This window comes from Alligator mississippiensis, chromosome 1 (genome assembly GCF_030867095.1).
Source record: "Alligator mississippiensis isolate rAllMis1 chromosome 1, rAllMis1, whole genome shotgun sequence".
NCBI classification, from domain to species: domain Eukaryota; kingdom Metazoa; phylum Chordata; order Crocodylia; family Alligatoridae; genus Alligator; species Alligator mississippiensis.
The window spans coordinates 71646277-71665127 of NC_081824.1; the positions used below are offsets into that span (position 1 = coordinate 71646277).

Below are 18851 nucleotides of genomic sequence, written 5' to 3' on the forward strand. Positions count from 1 at the left end.
TACTGCATACTTTCATCATTTGTTCAGAACCTTTATTTTTAATTCTCTCCTGAAGTCTCTCACGAATGCCATCTGGAGACTGGTGATTTTCACTGTCAGATTCAGGAGTGTGATGGGAACCTTTTCTCCTGACACTTTTGTCTCCAAGACTGTCTTCATTTCTCCCCTCTCCCCACCCCCAGGCTTAGTTGGCTAACATTGTATCTCCTGTAACCTAGTTGCATTACCCTCCTCACCCCCATCCTTCTATTGTTAGTCCCTCACTCGGGCAATCTGTTTTTCCCTACCAGCTTTGTCATCTTTTTTGGATTCACAATCCTAAACATCTCCTAATAAAAGTCAATCTTCATGGCACAGGGCTGGCCTAGGTCTCTCTCCTGGATCCTTTGTGGTGAAGATGAATGCAAAGAAATCATTTAGCTTCCCAGCAATATCCCCCTTCATTGTTCCATTTGCTCCTAGAGGCTAAGTGCAGATAGTCAAAAAGCACAAGGCTGAATCCATTCAATCTTCACAGGTTAATCTAAGCTGTATAGATCGAACTGATAAGCAAGCGAACAGATATTCACTTTTGATTCCAGAAATGCAGCCATATGCCTGCGGTGGCCCAGGCCAGAAGCTGGGGGGACACTAGAGCAGGCCTCCTTGCTGGGCTGGAGCAGACAGCTTGGACCAAGGCTAGCCCGCTCACCTTGCAATGTGGGGTTTGTGGAGGAAGTGCAAAGCATCCGGTGATGCTGGGGGACTGTGAGTTAACTTGAATCTGGAGTGGATCTGGAACAGAAGTTCAGTAAACTCATTCAACCCATATCAGTTAAAACTGATACTGCATCCATATAGGTTTATTTTAAATTGGTTTCAGCCATTCTGAAAGCAGTTTATGTGCATAGAATTCTTCATTCATGGAATATGCTATTAACATACAATAAAATAAATGAATTTACCATATGCCACATTACTCAAGAGAAAAAGTACAGGACACTTAACTGTATGCTGTATTTCCATATATTGGGTGTTCAAATCATGCTCATGTTAACACTTTCTTGGAATAGCCCTTCTGGATACTTTATTCTAATTGAAGTTCCTATTGAAAGTTTCGATTCATAAATGGAAACTTATATCCTTTTAGAAGTGCAATGTATATGTGAAGGAGTGAGAGAAAGTAAACAAAAGCCCTGAGGTGCCTTACATGCTGGGCAGGTGAGATCAGGAGAAGAAAAGCAGCTGGCAGCAACAGACAGGGAAAGTGAAAGCAAGCAACACTTATTGCGTGGAAGGCCGGCAGGGCCGCAGCTGGAGACCAGAAGGGAAGAGAAGCAATCACGACACTTCCAGAGCAGCATCTCACTCCGGATTGGAAGAGGGAGGCTACTCAGAGGTATTTCCGGCCCCAGAGACAGGCAGAGTGGGGTTGATTCCCTGTGAACCACAGAGAGAGGAGTGGCTGAGCACCTGGCAGGCAAGTGTTGCGAAACCTGCCAGAGAAACACTGTGGGTATGACCCTGAGAAGGAGGCAGGCAGAGGCCTGCACACACAAGGCTTCTGATAATCACTGGAGCAGAGTGACAGCTGAGGATCTGGGGGAGAGGCCACAAGAATTGCTCGTTTCAGGTTAGAGCCTCACTGCACGTGGGAGAGATCCCACTGGGGCTGTGAATGCTCATGAGAATCATAGAATCATAGAAGTAGGGTCAGAACGGACCTTGTAGATCTTCAGGTCTGACCCCCTGCCTGTTCAGCAAGAAAACTGGGCTCAAATGACCCCAGCCAGGTAGGCATCAAGCCTCTTCTTAAAGACCCCCCAGGGTAGGAGCCAGCACCACTTCCCTTGGAAGTTGGTTCCAGATCCTAGCCGCCCTAACTGGAAGTAGTTCTTACGGATGTCTAATCTGAACCTACTCTCCAACACTTGTGGCCGTTATTCCTTGTTATCCTGGGGGGCGCTAGGGGAAACAAGGTCTCCCCCAAACCCATCTGGTCCCCCCTAGTGAGTTTATAGACGATCACCAGGTCCCCCCTCAGCCTTCTCTGGTGAAGGCTGAACAGGTTCAGGTCCCGTAGCCTCTCATTGTAGGGTCTGCCCTGCTGTCCCAAGATCATGTGGGTGGCCCTCCTCTGGACCCTCTCAATGTTGTCCACATCCCTCTTGAAGTGGGGTGCCCAGAACTGGACACAGTACTCCAGCTGTGGCCTGACCAGTGTCATGTAGAAAGGGGAGGATCACCTCCTTGGACCTACTTGAGATGCACCTGTGGATACATGATAAGGTCCCGTTAGCCCTGCCGACTGTGACCTCGCATTGTCGGCCCATGTTCATCTTGGAGTCAAGGATGACTCCAAGATCCCTTTCTGCCTCCGTGCTCTCAAGAAGGGTTTCCCATCTTATAAGCGTGCTGCCGGTTACTACTGCCTAAGTGCAGCATCCTGTACTTGTCAGTATTGAAACGCATCGTGTTTTTGTTAGCCCACCCCTGCAACCTATCCAGGTCTTTCTGCAGTCTTTCCCTCCCTGCTAACGTGCCCACCTCACCCCAAATTTTGGTATCATCAGCAAATTTAAACAGGTTGCTTTTCACCCCATCGTCCAAATCGCTGATAAAGAAATTGAACAGTGCAGGCCCAAGGAGCGAGCCCTGGGGGACTCTGCTGCCCACTTCCCCCCAGGTCGAATATGACCCGTCCACCACCACCCTCTGAGTACGACCCTTCAGCCAATTCACAATCCATCTGACTGTGTAGGCATTGATGCCACAGTCACCTAGTTTTTTAATGAGGATGGGGTGGTCAACAGTGTCAAAGGCCTTGCTGAAGTTCAGAAAGACTACATCCATGGCGACACCTGCATCCAATGCTTTTGTGACCTGATCATAAAAGGCAATCAGGTTGGTCTGACATGACCTGCCCCTAATGAAACCGTGCTGGTTGCCCTTGAGCATCATCCCTGATGCCGGCCCACCACAGAGGAATCCGGGGCAGGCTTGTGCAGAGCAGTGACTGGATTAACTGATTTTTTTGTTATGATTTGGACATGACAGCCTGACCCCAGGTGAAAGGGACATGGACTGAGTCTGATAAAGAGACTAAGAACAGTCAGGTTTTGCTTTCTTTTTTTTTGGATATTTGAGTGCAGGCCAAGGCCAGCCCTGGAAGGATGTGTGCCTAACTAAAACCAACCGTCACCCTGGTGGCTGAGGGTGGAAGAATAGACCAGTGGGCAGTTTTAAGATCTGGCTGCAGAGAACTACAAGTGTTATCTGGAGAGGCTAGGGTAGGGTAAAGGGGAGTTTTGGAGCCCCACAGAAAAAAACAGGGATTGAGATCAGGTAGGATCACCTTGGGCACTGCCTCCTAGAAACATAATATCATCAAAGTCATGGCAGGCGAGAAACATAAGACCAGCTTCCTGGCAGAGCAGGTGGTTCGAAGCTTAGGTCCACCCTGTCACCGCTTGTAGGAAAACGAGCTCAGGGCAGTGTCAGCAAACACTATAACACCTACAGTTGTCACAGTATAAAACAGCCCAAAAGTAAGGGGGAGGACATTATTAGCAGTAGAAAACAGTGGAAGGAATGGGTTCAGGTTTCCTGATACACTGTGCCAGGTTAGCAATGTATACAAGGGCAAGACAGACATATGAAAGATAATGCTGGGCAGGTGCACATTAGCATTTTCTCTAGTGCTCTGCATGAAAAGCAATTGAATACTTAACAATTTATACTATCCCACTGAGAGAGATAGCTTATTACTCCCTTAGCACTGACTTTGAAAAAAAACAGTCTCTTTTATCCCTTTAATCCTATTGGCTGCCAGTTGACACTTAAGGCATCTTTACACATGCTCCAGAGTGGGGGTGGGGGGAGTGAAATTTAATTAGAGAACCACTCTAAATAAAGTGCCTGAAGCATCTCATGTACTCAACGTCCCACACTTCAAAATGGTGGCAGGGGCTCTTTACCTAAAGCTCATTTGACAAGCTTTAGTTAAAGCACCCCTGCCACCATTTTGAAACACAGGGATGCTGAATACATGCGACATCGAGGCTGCTGCTTAATTAATTGAGTCTGCTTGTTCGTATACTAATTAGCACACATCAGAGCAGGCTTTGGGCATATGTATAGGTGCCCTTAATGTCTAGCCTAACTAGGCCCTTCCACCACCTAACCAGATTCACACGCTTTTATTTAGCTTTTCCATTCCTCCTAATTTCTCTAATGCTAGAAAAACTATGAGAACCATAATTCTGCGGTATGTTAAGTGCATCTGTTTCTGATCAAATCCAGCAAATACAGACACCTTTTTTTCCCTCCCCACTCCCATTTACTAAACTTGTTATGATATTCAAACCATTTTGTACTGGTTCTGACTGACATTTGGATGAACATCTTGCTCTTGTATTACCTGAACTGGTCTGACACAAAAAGGTTCACTCATTGTGGGCTGGATCCTGGTTTTCTTATTCAGGAAGAACATCCACTGACCAAAATGGAAGATTTGCTCTAGCACAAGATGAGGGACTGACATGTGCTCTGGATTTTCTTGATTTGCTAGATTTGTCTCAAGCATTCCATATGAAATGGACCTTCCATTTATAGCTATTCTGGCTTCACTCATATAAGTTCATCATTCAAGTAGGTGGCATTGTGGCCACTCCCCTGTTCCACATGCTGCCAGTTTCTTTTCTTGACTCTTTTCTAGTGAAGCCTCTCTCTATGTAGAAAGCCTATAATGAGAAAGATATGGGATCAGAAACTTCATTTTTTTAGCAGATCTTGGTCAGTATGGAGAGCTCAGGGCCTGCTGGAAATGAATTCAGAACAGCCCCATCTATCAGGAAACAGCAAGAGATCAGAGAGAGGAGATATGCATCAAGAAATAAGAACTTGGGAGTGAGGAGGAGAGGGTGTTCCAGCACCCACCATCCTATACCCAAGCTATCCTGGGTTTGATTAGGACCTCTCCCCAGAATGAGCCAAGTAATATAACTTCATACCTGAGGGAGGAATGCATGTGGATTATATTTCAAAATCAGGATCCAGTATCCAAAATAACATTTATATCCTTAAATATCAGCCATGCCTCTTAGTATTCAAGGGCAAGAGACTTGAAAGATACTGCTGGGCAGGCATTTTCTCTAGTGCTCTGTATGAAACGCAATTGAAATGCTATTCTACTGACTGGCTTTGTTTAAAAAGATAAGCAGGGAAGTTCTGTATGCATTTACAGAAATGAATAGATTAAACAATATATGTAATTATTCCTTATTCCCATAAAGGAAAATAAGCCTATTATGCAATTTGGTCTATTTCATTACACAGTGGCTGTTTAAGTTGACATATTTAAATATATAGTTTAATCGATTCATACTATTTTCCTTTTTAAAAGTATATTTGTCACTTTTCAACACGTACATAATTAATATAATTGTATATAATTACATAGAGTAGATATATGTAATAAAATATGGACAATGTGTTTCTATTTCCCTAATGTGTAATTACAGCATAGTATGCTACTATATACATGCTAATTGAAATGATAACCAAATAAAATTTAATTTCCCATTGATTTTTGTCTCAGTTTATACAGCAAACTTTGATCTGCTGTATCTAATGGAGACTTAATTTTGTTTGTATTTTTCTACATTTACATTCAAATCATAGTATCAGCTGGCATCTTGGTATACTTTCCACTATTAACAGTTACCATCTCTTTAAAAGTAACATGACATGTCAAAAAGATTTGAATGAATCTTTCTAACCTTTCATTTATTTTCAGTGCAAGACTTCCAAAGGCCACATGTGATTGTTGTTGATTTATTTCATTTCCCAATACCTTCCATTAACTTTCCAACCAGCACTTTAGGCTCCATTCAGCATGGCTCATGTATAGGTATTATACGGCTTATTGTGTTTTTGGTTGCAGTCCAGAGAAGTACAAAGGTACATGCTTAATGTTGAAGCCACTCTGTATTTAATTTTTTTAAAATGCTTTATTTTAACCTGCCCCAAACCAAGATTTCCTTCAAGATGCTGGAATGTCTTGACTGCTTACGTGCCTTGTTGAATAGTAATATACAGTAGAACTGAGGCCCTGAAAATTAAAAATTTTATTGAGCAAAAAGTTAGATTAAAAAACCAGCTCATCCTCTCTCACCTCAAAATTGTGCAGAATTCAACTACACTCCTCCAGCCAAGACTACTTGGCTTCTCTTGGCATCCTTTTCATGTTTACATCCAGGTGTTTTGATCAGAATTTCATAAAATCATTAGTAGCTCCTTCCCATGGTACAAAGTTGCACATTTCAAATAGTGGAGTCACAATCCTAAAATAAATTACAGCCAAAATTAATGCATGACAAATTTATCTGTATATTATTTTATATCTAATGAACACAGTTTTTCATGCTGCAAAAAAAATTAAGGGATATCCTCAGCCCCAAGGAACTTAAAATCAATTGATTGTTCCCACAGATGAATATGGTCCTAAATGCCCAGACACCTGAGCTATTATATGTTCTGCTTCTTCACTAACTTAGCTCGTTTAGTTTGGGTGTACATAGGAATAGAAGTAGGAAAGGTACTTTGCATCCTAATTAAGCATGTCAAGGGACACATGCAGGTAAAAGCACAATGCACAAGGAGGATGTTGCTATCTGTCATACTGTCCTCCCAGATGTTCTAATGATATCTTTGCTATGAGATGTGAGAGAGAAGAGCACACACAAAGAAACAGTAAAATCTTCTGTGAGACATAATTAACCAGTGAACAGTTGCTAATGGGACATATTTATTGAAAAATTTAAGGCTTGTTTTTATGAGCAAGAGATTCTATTGATGAGCATTTAGTGAATACTAATCCTCCAAGGGATCTATACTGACAAATCACTAATTTGGGATCTTTATTTCTAAATAATAATAATAACAATATAATACTTTTCTTGAAAATGGTGTTCTTAGATTATGATGGACCTTATTAGAGAATACAATATGTTGTTATATGTTAAAAAAATCCTCCTGAGCTCACTTTTGTGACTTAGCATTCACTTCTGAAAGGAATATTGATTATCTGTGCTCTTAAATCCAGTAGGATGCTCTTTTTAAACCCCTAGAACATGTTGAAATGATTTCACCTGACATTTCTTTGTATATTCTATGGTGGCTAACATTGTACCTACTTGTTTTTACAGAAAAAAATGTTTGCATGTTTTTACACCTTTCCCAATAATTTGAATAACTTTAATTTATTACTTCTGTGACAAGGAGTTATGTTGCATTATATAATGAATATAAGCTATAAAAATCTGTGGGGATACTGCGACTAGTTTGCATTACGCGCATTTTAGTTACATACCATATTTACTCGAATACAAGATGAGATTTTTCTCCCCCCAACATCTTATGCAAAGAAAACTCAATAAATATTGTCTATCATTAAATTGCTGTCAAAAGCAGCATGTGCACAGTAATAAGAACCAGCTATGAAGTTGACTAAGAGTCGACAAACACTAAGCATGACCATTAAACAACTGGACCATATTGGGTGAATGTGCCAAAAGAAATTTATCACAGGAACAGGTTAGTGTAGCCCATTTGAATGATATATATAGTAGTCCCCATGGAGCACATCTCTCTTCAGCACCAACTCTTTTTCAAGTCATGGTGAGCCACTATATTGAATACTTTTTTACTTCCTCTTCATTCCTGTCAATGGATCTGAACCAGGTACCCCCGCATCCTGCTATTCTCTCCTGCCACGACTTCAATCTTTAAACAAATTTGGGGGAGGGAAGAGATGTTATTAATGCGGGTACCCATGGGAAGGACCATGCTGGCTCGATGTCTGATTCATGTGCTTTATTATTCTTAATCGGATCTAACCCACTCTCTCTAGGAACACCAGGGAAAAAGGAGCAGTTCGCCAGACCGACCACCGAGGGCTCTCCAGTGTTCCGGGGATCCTTATCATCTGGTTCAGATGGTAAGTATTAGAAGTAGTTTCAGTGATCAGCCACTAATTGCCTCATTAGCAGCTGATTAACGCTGATACCAGGCTTTCCCAGCAGCGTTCTGTGCCAGCATACAGAGCGCAGCTCTTTCCCAGTTCCCCCTTCTTTTTTCTTTCTTACTCACCCTTTCTCTTTCTCCAGGTGAGTGATTGGGGTCCCGTTTCTCCTGGGCAGGGTCAGGCATTTCCTCCCCACGCCCCCTTTCTCCCGGGCAGCCCCACCGCATCTTGACTCGGAGCCGCGGCTTTTCATCACGCTGTCACTCCATTCCCCGGGACTCACCGCAGCAGTTGAATTCTTCAGGAAGATAGCAAACTCGAGGTACGGGTCGATCCACCAGTCCTGTTGTTGTCTGTGTGGTGAGTCCCTGCCTCTGGACCTTCCTTCAAATCCTTTGCCACTGGGCTCCTCGCCTGCTTCTCTCAATATGGAGGTGCCTGAAGGCAACTTCTCTCCAGCTTTCTCCCCTTCTTATTCCTCCTTCCAGAGCCGCATTGGCTCTTGAGGGTGTGGTGTGCCTTTTCCCTGCCATGGCAACTATCCTCAGCTGTCGACCTTTCTTAGTAACAAAGTTGCAGACGTGACTCTGTTACAATTCCCATAACTGCACTGTGCCTTTCATTCCCATTTCCAATTATTTCTTTTTCTGGCAAATGTCATAAAATATGGCCCCAAACAGTTCACTCAGAATCCCTCTGTCATCCCCCTCCCCCTCAGCCCGTCACATGAGATTAGTGTGGCCTAACCCTCCATGATGTGGAGCCAGACTATGTTGTCCTGTACCTCATCTGCATACAAATTTTGTAGGACCCTGGGACTCAAGACAAGAACACCTGGTTCCAGTCATGAGTGTGTGTGTGTGTGTGTGTGTGTGGGAGGGGTGGTAATTAGCACATGGATCTTTTGTTGAGGGGTATCTGGAGTCCACACACCTACTGAGCAATGCTGAGCTATGGGGTCACCATGCCTTGAAATTATCAAACTGCTTTGAGGTGCTGCAAACTGTCACAGAGATACCACTCTTTCACAAAACAAATGCCAGAAAGACCATTTCCTATTCATACAATCTTTTCAATCAAAAGAAGTAAATCCCTGAATGATAATTAAATGAAATACTATCCCCATAAAGACTAAATGTCTTGGAAACAGGATGCTCTGTTGGATGACTCTAAAACATGATCCAAAGAATGTTTACTATTATGAAGAGGCATATAACACCAAAGCCCTAATAATTTCTAATTAGTTTTGAGTGATATTTGTGGATATTTAATGTATCCACCATCAAGGTACTTATGAACCATGTATATAAACTAGGCAAAGTGGCTGTGTTATTACTATAAGGCAGAATAAAAGAATCAGTAAGAATCTATATGAACATTTCTTTGATATGTTATTGAACCAAAAACAAGCTTTAGCGCCTAATCCTACAAAAGACATATACTTAACTCTAAACGTACGAGAAAGCCCTATACACATGCTTAACATTATGTGTGTATCCAAGTCTTTGCAAGGTCAAGGCCTAAGAATTGTATTAGTTATTGGGAACCTGGGTATACACCTTATCCTTAAAGATCTAACGGTCAGTAAATAACTAAAAAGTTCTCCTCACTACTTTAAATCTAAATTAGCATAAGTAAGGAAAGAAAACTGTCTTTTTACCTTGCCAAACATTTCTTTGCTCAGGAAAAGGGCCTGGGAGTGCAAAAAGTGAAGCTACCACTTCACATTGAGAAGAAGTCTGCATTTTTAATGACGTTTTGCTTGGTATTAGCAGGGCTGTTATGAGTAAAATAAACCTGTTATTAATGAACCAAGCTTCATGTGATGTTACCATTCTAGTGCTTCATAAGCATCAGAGGTAGATAATAGACGCTCTCCCCCTGCCAGATCTAAAACAGGAGTTATGTAAAAGTGCTGGTATCTCTCCTGCTGGAGACACCTACAGTAGAAAACACATTAACAAAAGAAGTACTATGATGTCTCTTAAAACAATAGGTTAAGACACATCATTAAATTTCTGAAAAGTAGCATCTTCCTGTCTAGTGACACCATGGTAGAGGCAAACAGTACTCTCTTCATTCGCAATTCTCAACCAGGAGACTGTGATACTCTGGAGTGCTGCAAGATCTTGTAGAGTGTGCTGTGGGTAATATGCAATATTAGAACTGTTATGTTCACAGATACCTACTCATGATTAACTCAGAGATTTCAAATAAGATTCCACAGTGTCAAAAACATTTCTGACCTTTCTGGGTTCTTTGCAACAGAACTGTTCTATCACCAGATTTTTCTCAAATACAACACACACTCTTTTTCCAAAAAAAAGCTGCTGGAAATTGGGGTGCACATGATAATCAAGAAAATATGGTAACAGCAGCTTCTTCAGTGTAAGTTTCTGCCAGGCTAAAGCAACAGTAACTGCATGTGATCCATAGGGAACAGAACAAGGAGCAGACTCAGCTCCCTACCTGCTGCTACTTAGTTACTTACTACAAGGAAAGATCTTTTATATTTCATTCTGCCTTCAAAAAGAAGGGGCATAACTTATTTCACGGTGTGCTATATGTGAGAAAATATGGTACTTTTCATAGTCAAAAAGCAAGTGAAAACCAAGAGCTGCCATTTTCCAGTGGGTGCCTTGAGCCTAACAAGATTGAGAAATACTGCTGTATATCATGGGTTCCCAACTCCTGGGCTGTGGCCTAGTGCCAGGCTGAGAAGGGTTGTCTGCCATTCCACAAGAGGGCTGGCTGCTGGATCGGAAGTGGCCACATACCAGCAAACCACAGACCAGCAAATCACAGACTGGAAGTGACCAGCATACTGCAGACCTGCAGCCAGCCCTTTTTTATACTGAGTATAAAAAGGGTTGGCTACCTACCTGCAGTATGCCAGTCACTGCTGGTCCATGGCTTCCCAGTCTGCAGTCACTTTTAGTCCACGGCTTGCCAGTACGTAGTTTTCCAGTCCTCAGCAAAAATAGGTTGGGAACCCCTGCTCTATATCCTCACACGGTAGTAAAAGACCCCCAAAGCCATGTGCATGGACTTGCGTGGTCTACTTTGAGGTGTCTCCAATAAATTCTTTATTTTTTCATAATTGCTTTGTCTTCTGATAGCTCTAGATATAAACAGCAATGTCACCCATGTGTTGGGGCCTACCACAATGAGCCATCATATCTTGGCTACAGTGCTTGGGAACCACTGCAATAGCAATTATTTAGCAGTTACAATTAATGCCAAATTCCAATGTTTTAGGTAAATCTTACTTCTGCTTTGAGTGGCCTTTTTGCGACTTTTGCCTTGCACTCAGCGGCACATATTTTTGCAGTTTTTCTTTCACAAAGGATATTTTACCTCCCCATCATATGAGTTTCATTTTCTTGAGATCTTATTCACATGCAGAATGATATTAGGTTCCTACAGAGCAGCAGCCTGTCCCCTGAGCACTAAGTTTAATTTGCCTACTTTATACCTGTTCTGAGCGCTAAAATTGAACTTAAGTTGCATATAAGGGCACAGAAGGGAATTGGTGAGTATTTATTCACCAAGGCGCCCCCAGGGGTTACAAGAAACAATGGCCACAAGCTAGCAGAGAGCAGATTTAGATTGGACATTAGGAAGAACTTCTACACAGTTAGAGTGGCCAAGGTCTGGAATGGGCTCCCAAGGGAGGTGGTGCTCTCCCCTACCCTGGGGGTCTTCAAGAGGAGGTTAGATGAGTATCTAGCTGGGGTCATCTAGACCCAGCACTCTTTCCTGCTTATGCAGGGGGTCGGACTTGATGATCTATTGAGGTCCCTTCTGACCCTAACATCTATGAATCTATGAATAAGTCTTATACTAGCTCTTTCTGATCAGGAGTAATTTCACTTTTATTTAATTGTTGATCTAAACAGTGCTAGTAACTATTTCATAATGCTGCTTAGCAATGAACAAAACCTATTTCTCTTGAACTCTGTCAGGGTTGGCTTCTTTGGAGAGTATTGTCTAGCTCCAGGGAGAAGAGTAGATCTATAATACAAAGCTAATATTAGACATTTCTTCAAAACAGTTCAGTAAAACTCAAGGAACCTCTTCACATGGAGTGCTCTCTAGCCCTGCAGTAGCTGCATGCAGAAACAGCCAAGCAATTCCTATATCCTGGAGAAAGCTTCAGATAAGGTGATGTATAAGAACTTAGCAGTGACTCTTTCCCATATTTTTTGCAAATAACAGCTTAGTTTTTAAAAGTTTTGTCCATGAGTTTCATCAACAGAATTGGTCACTATGCTTAAACCTCTCGGCAAGGGCCTATCTAGGTATAATTGAAAATACAATTTGGCAAACTTTCTAGATGCATGACAAAAAAAGGGTCATCTTTGCTCTCAGGACGCATGTTCAGTTTTTAGGACTTTTTGGAAAAGTGGTTTTTGTGCTTGTAAATATCTAGAACAGTGGCTCTCAGCCTTTTAGAGCAGGGGTGGGCAAAATACAGCCCATGGGCCAGATGCGGCGCACCAGGCCATTCTATTTGTCCTGCGGGGCACCTAAAAAATTTAGAAAATTAATATTTGAAGCCTGTCAATGGTGACAGGAGCCAGAGGCAGTAGGACCCAGGGGGACCCTCATCAGGACTGAATAGCCCAGCCCCACCCACCCCCAGCCATTTCACTCTCTTTCTGTTTCTGCCCTGCTCCAGTGCTACATGGCTGCCAGCTGCATCGCTGGACAGGGAGTACAGGGCCGTACCAATACGGGGCGTGTGTGTGTATGTGTATGTGTAAGTGTATGTGCAGGCAGGGATTTTGTGTGTGTGTGTATGCAAGCAGGGACAGTGTGTGTGTGTGTTCATAGGCTGAGTCCCACAAGCACACCCCACCATACACATGCACCCATACACATGCATCCACACCCCTCTTGCACTGCCATACACGCAGACCCCCACACCCCCTCACATGTCCTAGTCACCTCCCCCACAAACCCCATACCCATCCACACCCCACGTATCCACACACACACACACCCACATGCTCCCTCAACCCACATACCCACACACCTACAGCCCCCAACAAACCTATACCCACCCCCCACAATATACAAGATTAAGACTTCATTTTAGCTATTGTGCATTGCCTCTATGTACAAACACATGTAAATTAGGACAAAAAAATTTTTTGAAACCAAATTAATGAATGCTGTAGAAGTTCACTTTTTAGAATATCATTTGTATTTTTCTGGTTCTGAGATGGCAAAACCTCTTACTGAAAGTACTTCCGGGGACAAGGGGAGGGACTTCTGGTGGCAAAGGTCAGGGGTTAGGGGGTGGGCCTTCCAGTCACAAGATGGTGACCGGGGATGGGGCATCTATCAAGGGGTGGGGCTACAAATGCAGCCCATGACAGCTTGCCAAAACTTGGTAAGTGGTCCTCCACCCAAAATAATTGCCCGCCCCTGTTTTAAGGTGCAGGTGTTTCAGGGAAACTGCACCTCAAGATGCTTACAAGCAAAACTCGTGACATGGATGACACTGTGTGTGTTAAGGCAAAACAGGGTGAAAACTGCAGGCCTGCTGGGCCCTGCTGCAGCCATGAAGCCTGCCAGCTGTCAAGGAGATAGGTGCAGGGGCTTCTGGGTTCTGGGGCTCTGCACCTCTAGCTGCTGACAGGCAAAATTCATGACATGGGTGGGTGACACTGTGTGTGAGTTAAGGTGCGCTCTCACTCAACTGACACCAAGGCAGAAAGCGGGGCAATTCAAAAAATCCTGCCTTTTATGCAGTTTTTCCATCCCTCCCCCAGAGCCCTGGGATTGGAAGAGACCTCAGGGAAGGATGACAGTCACTGGCCAGCTACGCAGTCAAGAATTAGAGCACTCCTTCCCCCCCCTGCTTCCTCCTCCCTCTGTTTACTTTAGCTTCTGTTTCCCTGCAGGCAAGCCCAGCTTGAGCTTCAAAACTTGAAACGTTTTGAAAATTTCTAAATGTTTCAACTTGCCTTGTTTCGTTTCGAGGATGTTTCAAAGCTCTCTGTTTTACTTTGATTTTGCTGTTTTGAGCTCGAAACAAGTCGAAACAGCATTGAAACAAAACTGCCAGCGAAATTTCACACAGCCCTAGCTCTTAGCTGTCACTTGGTTTTTGATTACAGAGAAATGATAAAGTCTTCTGTTGCAAAGAACTCAGAAAGACCATAGTAGGTGAGAATGTTCTTGAAACTAAAGATTCCTATTTGAAACCTCTTGAGTTTATCTTTCTGAATCACATGTAGGTGTTTGCACACCTAACATTGTTAATATTGCGCGGCACCTTTAAAAGGTTCTCATGGCACCCCATGACACCCTAGTTAACAATCACTGATCTACAGTCACTGACGGACAATAAACCTGGAACTTGACGATGTTCTACATTTACTGAGACACTTTTCTGAGTAAAATAACACTCCGATAACCTGAAGTATGACTTAGACATGTGTTCTAATTTTTCCCCAAGAGCAAAGATAGTTACAAAACTGTATGTCATCTAGATAGGACCAATGTCCAGATATTACAAGACATTAATTTCAAACACCTTTGGCTTTCAGCATTATCTATACTCATAGGCCACATCCACACATATGTGGATGTTTGGTTCCCAGGAGACAACTAGCAGTGACGCGCCTTGAGCTACAGCTACTTGTCCCTGGGGAATGTCTGTGCCACGAACCCTCTGGTGTGTGGCAAGTTACCCCAAATGGAGTAGGAGAGGTTAGGGCCAGCACTGGGCTGGCCCAGTGGTCCTGAGGGCCTCCCAGGCCTTCAGCAGGGGTGATCCTGCTGAGTGGAGCCTGACTGGCAGCTGGAATGCAGCTCCGGTCAACTAGGCTCTGGTTTTGAGCAATGCATGTTGTCCCCAAGTGCACCGCTCCACTTTTTTTTCATGGGTTTTTTTTACCCCTCTGCACGGCTCCCTTGCAGCGCAGAGAACAGCTGAACATGCAGTATCTGAACATACTGCACAGCCATGCTTGTCTGGATGAAGCCATAAGGTTTTCAGAAACATAAGTCTCTGTTTGCAATTCATTAGTTTTCACTCCTAACTCTGGAACAAGATAATCAGCTAATAAGGCAACTGGTTTAAGAAGCGCAACATCTAAATTAGGTGAATCAAAGTATGATTCTAAGGCAGATAACATTCTAACAAGCGACTGTTGAGTGTGAATAAGCTGAGGAGAGAACAACCTCTCAGTGAGATGGGCTGCTTCAAATGCCGTCTGTGTCAGAGGAGATTGAGCCAAAGATAGAAACTTGCATACCAGCAAAAATCACTTCTAAATGAAAATTACTTCCTGCCATTTCCAAAATAAAGAGATTTAATCTGGGCCCTAAAGTTCAGCAGTGCCTTAAGGTACTGGGAGTCTATTTTCTGCAAACCTCTAGGGTGCCCTACAACAGCTGGTAGCCATCTCCATTTACTATATTCTTATATCCAACACACAGAGGGTAGGAAGAACGATGCCTTAGTGCAACCAGTGCCTCTGAGATGTTGCAATTTACGATATACTGTAAGAAGGGGAAGTGGCAATATCTGCAATGCAGACGGATACCTAACAAAATTAAAGTATTTTTAATGTTGATAAAATGTAGAACCCTAAGCCCCCACCTAAATTTATAATTATGACAGAGATATGTCAGTGTTTGCTCAGTGCATTAGTTTCATTTGCATATTCTTTGTTTCCAGTACAATCTCATTAAACAAATACTGTGGTAACATTTCCAAAGTGTATTCATCACGGTATGAGGAACTACTTTACTCATGACTGCCCTTATACTGTGATCTCTAATCTCAAGAGGCATGTATGCTCATTCCAGTCTCTTATCATGACTTTTACAAAGACTGAAAGACACCATGCTCACACAAGTGATTGCTGTATATTGTAACCCTTTATTTTTCTTAGCACACAAACATAGATTCTAACACATAACAGCAGTGAATTTTATCTGATAAAAAGTCAGCAGCCACAGCACACATGAGATAATGCTTCTGCACATATCAACTTTATTGGGGAATGCCTGCATAATTAGTGGTCCCTGACCCCATGCTTTGAGGAAAGGTAGATACCAGCTCCTACAAGCCAAGGAGAGAACTTTGGGAGCTGCAGTGAAAGTCCTGATTTAGTTTCGAAGTGCACAAATAACCTACAGCTTGTCAGTTCAAGTGCCTCGGTTGATTTTAACTGTCAGGTTTAAACTTGAAATGAAAGGTAGGCTCTAAAATCACAGAAACCTGACGGCAAATTGATTTTATAGGTTTAAACCAGCACCCTTACGTCATTTCTGAGTGCAGTTCAAAGTCAGTGCAGCACAGTTTCGTTATGCTCTGAGAGTCTCCTCTAATAAAGCGGTGACATTCTGGACTATCTAAATTCCAGTAAAGTCTTCAAGTATATTTAATAAAGCACCCTGGCTTAGTCCAATTGGATGGTGATAAAGGCAAGGGGAGCTGCAGTAAGGAAAGCTTGTAGCCTACAACATGTGTGCAGGGAGGCAATATCTTGATATATGGCCCCATAAGATCCCCAAGTTTAGTAACATTAGTATCTCAGATGAAGGGGAGTAACAGTGATGATAAAGATGTTTCATCCCAGCCTAAGCTGGTACATAATTGCCTTTCTACAACTGCATAGTTATTAGAGATAGGATATCTCTGGAGGCTGGCTCAGAAAGGTAGCATTTCATACCCACTTTGCACTGATATTCATGACTATACAATTTGTATGTTCAGTGGGGTAGAGATCAGCATTTTTGAACTGTTGGCATAGCACCAAGCACAGTGGGAATGATTGGATCTCCTATTATAGTACAAATAATAAATAAATAACACTGAGCTATTAAATTATACATTTCATCCATTGATCCCAAAACATTTCACAAAGGACCTATGAATCATAGTCCTCACTTTTCAGATAAGTAAACAAAAGCACAGAAAAGTAAAGAGTCTTGCCAAAGGCCACCCAGTATATCAGTGGCAGAGCTAAATATAAGACACAATTCTCCTGGCCCAATTGTGTATCTGCAATAAATCAGGCTCGCAGTCAGTGCAGTCCAGAATCATATATATGCAACAGCAATACTTTTGAGGCAGAAATTCTGTCATATGGACACAACTCCAACAATACCCATGTCAGATGAGTTTGTCAAATCTGCTAAGATTGCAGCTGTATTTTTGCTGTGAAGAATTCACTTAATTCAGTTTATTTTTCCTGAAGAACCTCTTTCTAGCAGTCATTTTAAAAGTATTGTACCCAAGAGATTGGAAACTTCTTCATTAAAGTTGAATTAGAAAGGTTTCACTGAAGATATTTTATGACCTGACTTTGCAGTGTACACAATATTAAGAGTCTGAGGAAAACACAAAAATGCAGTTGAATCCCAAATAATTATGTTAACTGGTTGTATACAAACATGTTAAATAGCTACCTACATTATTTACACTGCTGCTGTCAAAAGATTCGGTGGCTTCTGTGGACAAAAGACATGGAGGCCAACCAAGGGGCTATAAGCTATTTTAAGGGGATACCTATTGGAGTTGGGCAAAACTCAGGATTTAGGATTTGTGGGAAACTTTAATATTTTAAATTTGACTTTGTTCAGACTTCTATCTGAAACTTTAGGTGAACTGGAAAATGCTCTAGGTACTTCTGATTTGGATATATAATGCTACATGACAATAAGGGATGTGGCAGAGTAGCCTCATTTTGTATTTTCACAACATTATTTCATTAAACTCCAGAAACTTTTTTGCTGCTAGCCAGTGACATCATAAAAGTGACAAAAAGAATGGGAAAACAAGGGTTTCAACTCAGAGGCTCTTCCAATCTCTTTTGTATAGTGTTTGCTGTAGCGCTTCAGCCTCATGTCTCATGAATTGATTTCCAAGAGGTCAAAACTGATTTAATGCCTTCTGTTGACTTTTTACTAAAAGTCAACAGAATCACTGTTAATTAGAACCCTCAGTCATGTGTTTAACTTCAGTAATATAATCAGTCCAATGGAAATCTGTGGAACTTTTTATCGTCTTAAATCTTAGAAAAGATTCTTTGGCTATAAACAGATAACTAGTTTTTGCTGCCATAAACATTTTTATGGATTCACAAAGCCCAAACAGATATCTGTGCCCCTTTTCACACCACAAATGTCCAAAACTGGGTCCCAAAATGGGCAGTAAAAAAGTTATGCTGTTTTTTTTCAAAAGACATTGGTTTACTTTATAGAAGGAAAGCACAGGCAGCCCAAAGCTGTCCACACTCTCCAGCTGCCTCAGGCAGGCACTAACACAGCTTCAGAGGCCTTATGCTGTGCACCAAAGGAATTCACCTGTAGGTTCCCCTGTTTGCAGATGCATGCATCTAGTCAGGGCATGGTAGTGCAATACACATGCCTGGGGGATCCCCTTCTGGGGGAATCCCAGCCTGTGCAAACAGAGGAACTCGGGGATTCCCCATTTGCAGTTATCCTGCAAGATCAGGCCCCAAAGCCCTGGGAGTGGCAGGGACCCAACCTTGTATGACAACAGGCATCGGTGTCACCCAGGGAAGCATGTCAGCTGTGCTTGGACATATCCCAATCCAATGCCATGGGATTGGATCATCTGATAATTTATGTTTTCAGTCCTTTGCAGTTTACTTTATATTATATCTGATGATTCTGTATTGTAACCATTTTGTCTGCTTTCTAAGAAAATAATATTATTTGGCCAATTAAGAACTATAACGTCATTGGTATTCTTTAATGAGAATGAAAGAGAAAAAGTTTTTCTTCCTCATATTTTAAGTGCATATTACAAACTCACTTCAACCTACTGTTCAAACTGAAGTTCCAAAACAATTAT

At 42.3% G+C, this 18851-nt stretch overlaps 1 long non-coding RNA gene across 1 annotated transcript; it reads right to left on the reverse strand.

Annotated features, from left to right (window-relative positions):
• Positions 1 to 814: 814 nt before the first annotated feature.
• On the reverse strand, positions 815 to 10834 carry LOC132251609 (uncharacterized). The gene is made up of 2 exons (XR_009463612.1): positions 6155 to 10834; positions 815 to 4721 (listed from the first exon to the last, which is right to left on the reverse strand). It is a non-coding gene; the product is annotated as an uncharacterized LOC132251609 (long non-coding RNA).
• Positions 10835 to 18851: the final 8017 nt, after the last annotated feature.